Genomic DNA, 6,942 nt, shown 5'->3' on the forward strand with positions numbered 1-6,942 from the left:
ACACGCTGAAAAAAAACAACAACAACATGCATCCCCGTGCACAGCAGCTCCCACCCAGCCTGCACCCCAGCCTGCACCCCCTCGGCCCGCCGTCGATGCTTAATGAGTAATAAGCACTGGGTGACCACCGTGTTGGAGTCGAGCCAACTTTCCCAGATGCCAAATTGAAGCCTGGAGCTACTGAATAATGCAAAACAACGCTCATTAAAACTTGGAGGAACAAACAAGGAGTTATGAAATGCAGGAAAAAATGGTGGTGATGCACATCAGGGGGAGGCTCGGTGGCACTTTCTTAACAGCCGAGTTGCATAATTAGGACTCTTGCGCATCCATTAGTGCGAAGGAATGACTAAATGAAAATGAAATCTTTCCAAAACACACTTATAACGGGTCATATGCTGATGAAATGCAAATGGTCCAAAAGGTGTTGACAAGCACATGATGAAACCTTCAACTGGAGTGCATGCATTACTGTGTTGCCATGAAGGCACTGGAAGCTGTTTATCGTAAACAAGGTTATACATCGTTTCTAGAGATCAAAGTTTTTTTGTACGTTCACGAATGTCAACTTCTATTACGGCCCGTCAAGTCAATTTAAGTGGCCCGCCAGGCTGGTGGTCGCCAAATCAAAGTAGTTTAATGTCATTGTCGATACCTATGAGATAAAGAACAGAGACTATGGATTTTTACAAATATTCAGAAACTTCTAATACAGTAAAACTCTAGTCAAAGGGAATGAAATTGATTCTCCCAAGACAGTTTGGTAAACCTGTAATGTGTTTGGCTCGTGACCGAGGGTGATATAAGAGTTTGGCCTCGTGTGTGATTGAAGTACTTACTTCCTCTTGTAAGTTGAAAGGTTAGTTTTAATATCCTCATGCTGTATCACTATCACTTGAAGTCTTATTTAGAATCACTCTAGATATTTCCACCTTATCATATGGAGATAGAGTATAAAAGGGTTTTGGTTCCTGGTTGAATTACAATAAAATATAATTCAAAAGAAAATAGGTCCAACATGACAATAAAATAATGAACTATGATAATGAACAATTAATAGCTTTCTAAAGAAGAGTTTTATCACCATTATTTTCTAGATGAGATAAGAAAATGTTCCATAAATCCTAACTTCAGTCTGTAGACTACACACAGTTATTTAATGAATACCTCAGGTATATGATGGTGTGTCTGTTTTAACCTAAAACACATTTAAAAAGAACCAAAGTATTAATTAAGTCATCGAATAATGAAGTGAAAAGGAAGAGACCCATCGAAACAACCTTTTGAATGTTTATATTTAGCAAGGAAGAGTAACAAACACAACAATTACCTGCTTTTATCGACATTTACCTTAAATTTATATAAATAAACAACTTGTTTTTGATTGTATTTAACCACATTTTCTTCTTTTAATATTTTCTTTTTTAACTTTCTTCTTCCACCTCGACGACACCAAACTAACTTATAACAGTTTTGTTTTGTATGTTTGATGCTGAAGCACTAAAGAAAAATAAATAATATGCACGAAAGTTGTTTTAACCAGATACAAACACACGCTCACTACTGCTTTAACTACATAAACACAAACATTAAAAAACAAATGTAAGATCTTCATAACTATAAAAAAGAGGATCAGCTAAAAATAAGTATATGGAGCAATAAAGATGAGAAACATTAGCGAAGGGCCCGAGGAGAAAATGGGCAAAACATCAGGATAACATTTTCAAAGCAGGTAAAGTCACATAAATCTGCTTCAGGTGATACAGATAAATCAGCAAAGTTCAACGAACTTTAAAGACAAAGGGCGGCGGCATCTTAAGAAGCCAGTTGTAGACATACAAAATATTGTTTTTGTCAATTTGAATCGTTTTTTGGTGTGCAGGAGGTCATTTAGAGTCCAGACCTTTTCTGTCGTCAAACTTTCTGTGCATCTCTTGCATGCGTTTCAGTCGCTTCAGCTGAAACCGCATCTCAAATCAGATCCAGGTTTTTGCAAAGACTGTCAAATATCTGCAACGTTGCATCACCGTGGAGCGACTCCAAGGAAAAGGATTAGAGACCAGAAGGGTGAGTTTTGGTCCAGCGGGTCAGGCTATCACCTGACACCATCTTCACCCTCACCACACGACTCCACACATTGCATAACAAACTGATATGGACACAAGAAACATTGGAAGGTTTAACAAGTGGCTCCTATTTGCATGGTGACACACTCAGGTAACATTCCAAAGTGCGTGTGTTCACACCCTCATTCCTGACATTACTACCAGGCTGTTCTACCCATCGGGCGACTTTCCCACCGAGAACACATCGACAAATAATAACCACCTTCGGTTCAGGAGTCCAGTCATTCGTGACAAGAAAAAAGAGAAAGAGAACCGAACAAATTAAGGAAGAAACAGGTTCTCCAGTGTACATTTTAGGGCAACATAATATGATAAAGGGTATCTTTAAAAAATGCAGTTTTTCGTCTCCCAAAAAAACTTCTACAGTGAATCCCTTAAACACTCAGGGTTCAACTTTTAACCACATTTACAGTGCACTGTACCAAGCAATAGCATATTCCTTCACTTTTTTATTATCCCTCTGGAATGTCCATGATTCTTCTTATCAATCCTGACGCAAATGTATTAAGTTGCTCATTTACAATGTAATGTTTGGGTCAACAAATATATAATTTATCTTCACTGTAGGTCACAACGTGTTTGTAACAACTCGAGAGTTTTAAATTATTTCATAACTTGTGTCGAGGCTCGTCTTAATTCAGTGAACAATGGCAGGTCACAGACGTATAGTTAACCTGATCTTTACCACAATAGCGAGCTAATAAATCAAAGTCAAAGATTCTCAATCATCCAGGTCATGGTTATCCAAGTGGTTCCAACTGTGTCGAGTTATAGGAAGATGTTTTGAGAAGTTTCTTCAGTTCCAAATGATCTGGTGTTAGGAGAAAGTATATATTCTCTCGGAATTAAAGACAATTTATTTATCCTTCTGTAATCTGTTGACTTGGATTTCATAGATTACGTATGTTGTATATACTTGTTTTGGCTCTGAAACAACAGTTATCAACAATCCATACACTAAGAATGTTCACCTTTTCTTGTACTTACTAAGCTGTCAAACATTAACCTACATATTAATACAATATCAATATGTACATGTACAAATCCTTCTGATGGTAAATAAATAAATCAGTAAATAATTGCTCAAACGGATACTGCCAACACTTAAACATATCCAAATACATTTGAAATATATCAAGCTAACACTAATATCCCTTCAGTTTGTAAAATTCTTTGATACATTTTCATCAGATTCTTCCCTCACAGTGTAAATCTACATGAAAGACAGTCAATAACCAACACTGAGAGAGTATCAGCCAGTGGCTGATGTGAACACTGGCTTTATGAGAATTCCTTCGTCTTAATGATTGATAGACACTGGATGCCACCTCAGGGTGTTACTCATTCCAGTCCCAATGACATTCAAATTAAAATAGAAACAAGTGCAGCAGACAATAAAGGGCTTGTTCCGGCAGACTCTGGGTGGAAGACTATGTAGGGACCGAGTCAAGCTGCCTCAAATTCTGTGGCTAGATGTAATCTATGGTTTTGTAATAAGATCATATGGTATAGCATTTCTCAACAAAGATCATTACATTCGTAGGATAGTTACAAGCAAAAAACTCAAGAGTAAAGAGCCAAACCTACAAAAATAAGTAAGTAAGTAAATTTCATTTATAGAGAGCATTTCCAGACCAGGGTCAAAAAACGCTTCAAAACAAAACTCAATAAAAGATATACTTAAAAGGTTATAAGTGAATAATTTTGATGATTTAAATCTCTATTAAAGAATATTGAACATAAATAATTCAAATAAAAACGCTAAAACTAACGTAGAAATAAATATTCCTCTTCAAAGAGTTCATAGTTTGCAAAACATGCAACCCAGATGGTAAGTGTGGTCGACATATGCTCTTCACCTACGTTCTTCCCGAGAGATTTGATCATGAGAGAGAAAATATAACTCTGAGACGTCCAGGGATGTCTACTGTACGAGCATGTGTTTGATAAACCGTGTCGATGATAGTTCCAGCGTGGTCGTAGCACACGTCCAATCACTTCCCCAGGAACAAGTGCAGGTCGTTTACAAAAAAAAGTGAAGACGAACACAGACAAAGCATTTCGAACAGCTGTCAGGCAAACCACACCCTAAATAAAAGACTCGGAACATAGCAGAGAAACTAAACTATGTGTCCCATTTGTATGTCTGTCAATCAAGTATTTGAGAAGTCACATTCCAGGAAAGGAATAAAATAGGTTAAAAAATAAAGTCGGCCGATTCTATCGAAAACTCAAAATCTTCAAATAAATCTGCAAAGGCAAATTCCCAAAATATCATAAACACTTTTCATTTTTAACATTGTTGGAAAACCCTGACTTGACAATTTTATGTATTAGTCAACCTGTCAGAATCTAGCTCTTTCAACCGCTTTACCTGCGGTGAAAAGTTTTTGCAAACCATTTGAATACTTTTACTGACAGGGATGTTAAATTGTGGGATTGAGGTTTGCCAACTATGAATTAAACAATGTGAGCCATACACATGCTAGCATACCTCAATCTAGCATCACAGCGCTAAGATTAGGACACATGCTAACAAAAAAAGACGGACATGTATAAGTAAGATTTGTTTTATAGAAAGAATAATTTAAATAAGTAGATGATGGGAGAGGAACGGTTGGTTGAACTACTGGTAGAGGAATGTCACATTTTCTACGTAGGTTGTAGGAAGCATATTGTTGACGTAAGCAAAGGATCATTTGCTAAAGTATGTAAAGAAAGAATTATATATGGAAATAAAAATGCAATTGCAATTCAAAAGGTGGGTTTTGTGTTTGAAAGAATAGCAAAAGAATGTCAGTAGGAGAAGAATGAGGATGTGTAGAAGAAGTGTAGACTGAGGCGAGGTTGTCAGGTGTAAGGAAGGATGGTAAGAAGTAGATGGAATGATATTAGAATGGAAAGGTGGAAGTAGTGAATGAAGGATGGCTGAGGAAGACGGGGCGGGATAGAAGGGTGAAGGCCGGCGGAATGACGAAAGCGTAGAAGGTGGGGAGTCGAGGGATGAAGGAAGAACCAAAGATGGAATAGTAAGAGAAGAGAATTTCGAAGAAGATAGAGAATGATAGAAGTGTTGTTTTGGACTGAGAAGTAGAATATGGAATTATTCCTTTTAGGATGAAGGACAGTCGGGTATCTAAGTGGCAGATACATTAGTAACTCCTGTCGGATCATTCAAACAACATTAAATATCACCAGCAGAACTTCCTCCCAAACCGTTTCTGACAGATTCCCATGTGGAAGCTGTCAAGAGTTCTTTCTCACCGGACCAGTTGGAGCTGTCACTCTGTTGTAACTGGCAGATCCAGCCTCCACCCTGCAGTGATAAAGATCATCGCTGCAGCTCCTTATCAGAGCAAAGTGCACTCACTCCTGCACTTTGAGACTCGTTTAATATCCGACAACCATCCATCATTTTTGTGGAAAAGGCAAAAAAATAAAACACTTGATTTGTTGAAGCTCTAGCAGTGAGAACTGATCTATCAAAGAGATCCATTTGTATCGTGTTAGATACAAAGCGACGACAGAAAAGTTTCACTTTCTCCTCAACCGTCATTCATTCGAGCCACTCTGACTTTCACCATACAAACAAGTTTACTGTTCAAGTCACTCGGTTAAGAATAAAGCAGGTTTTTCTGTGTTTGGTGTTCACAGCACAATTTATCATTACTATCACTTGTTCAATTTAAATAGTAAATGGTGTTGGGAACCATTTTTGGAGGATTATATTTATTAAATTACAACAATTTAAGAGTATTTTAAACCAGTTTTGAACATAAACAATACCTGACAGGTGGGATAGAAGGAGAGGAAAAAAAAAATGGAAGAGACTTGTAAGGTAAATAAGTGACAGCAGCATCAGTAACCATGGTGATACTTATACTTGTTACATATTGGTGCATATAGAAACAACTTAAAGTAAGGTAAGGTAAGGTAAGGTAAAACTTTATAGATCCCTCAGGAGGATCCCTCAAATTGTTTTTTTTCCAATAGCCAATACATACAGCAATTTTTTATAAAAAAAAAACATAAATCAAAATAAAATAAGAACAAGAACATAAAGAGAAAGAAAGTGCTACTAATGTCAACATAAGGTGGTTTTCCACTGTCAATATTTGCATTTTACTGTACATTACTGTGCATTTTACTGTACATTAACCCGTTTATCTTTCACGAAATCAAACGTGAATGTATATATAAAATACGTTTTAAACGTTTAGTATTCAGACGTTTTTCAAATACAGAAGAATATATGGTTGATACTTGACTTGTGAGTCGTTTACATAACGTTAATCTGTCTGTAAATATTTAATCTGAATCCAAAAAACTAACAAATAAAATTCGTGAGTATTTTCCCTTTTTTTTTCTTGTCTAGTCAAACTCTTGATGCTAATGCTAACTTTCTGCTACAACTATTTTATTGTGTATTTACACCGAACACACCTAGAGTACATCGAGTACCTGGACAGGTACATGTTAGTTTTTTTTTGGTTCTAAGTACGTGTCTGGTACATGTTAGTTTATGTATTCATGCGGAATGTACAACAAACACAAGTGAGTTTGTTTGTGAAGAAGAAGCAGAAGAAAGAAAAGTTTCTTCTGTTTGTTCACCAGAGAAAAGTCGCTCAAGTTGTGTTAAGTTGTGACATAAGAGAAGAAACTAAAGTCCAACACAAAGTCTTCCTACCTGAAGCTGCTCCGCGGATCCTCATCGACTGACTGACGTCTCACTTTCTGACTGACAGGAGTTTGAGTTGTGGGCGGGGCCTAAGAGAGGCACCTGGGGCACGCGGCGCGTCTCCTCTGTGCGCATGCG

The sequence above is a fragment of the Callionymus lyra genome, chromosome 5 (assembly GCF_982586985.1).
Source record: "Callionymus lyra chromosome 5, fCalLyr1.hap1.1, whole genome shotgun sequence".
NCBI lineage: Eukaryota > Metazoa > Chordata > Actinopteri > Syngnathiformes > Callionymidae > Callionymus > Callionymus lyra.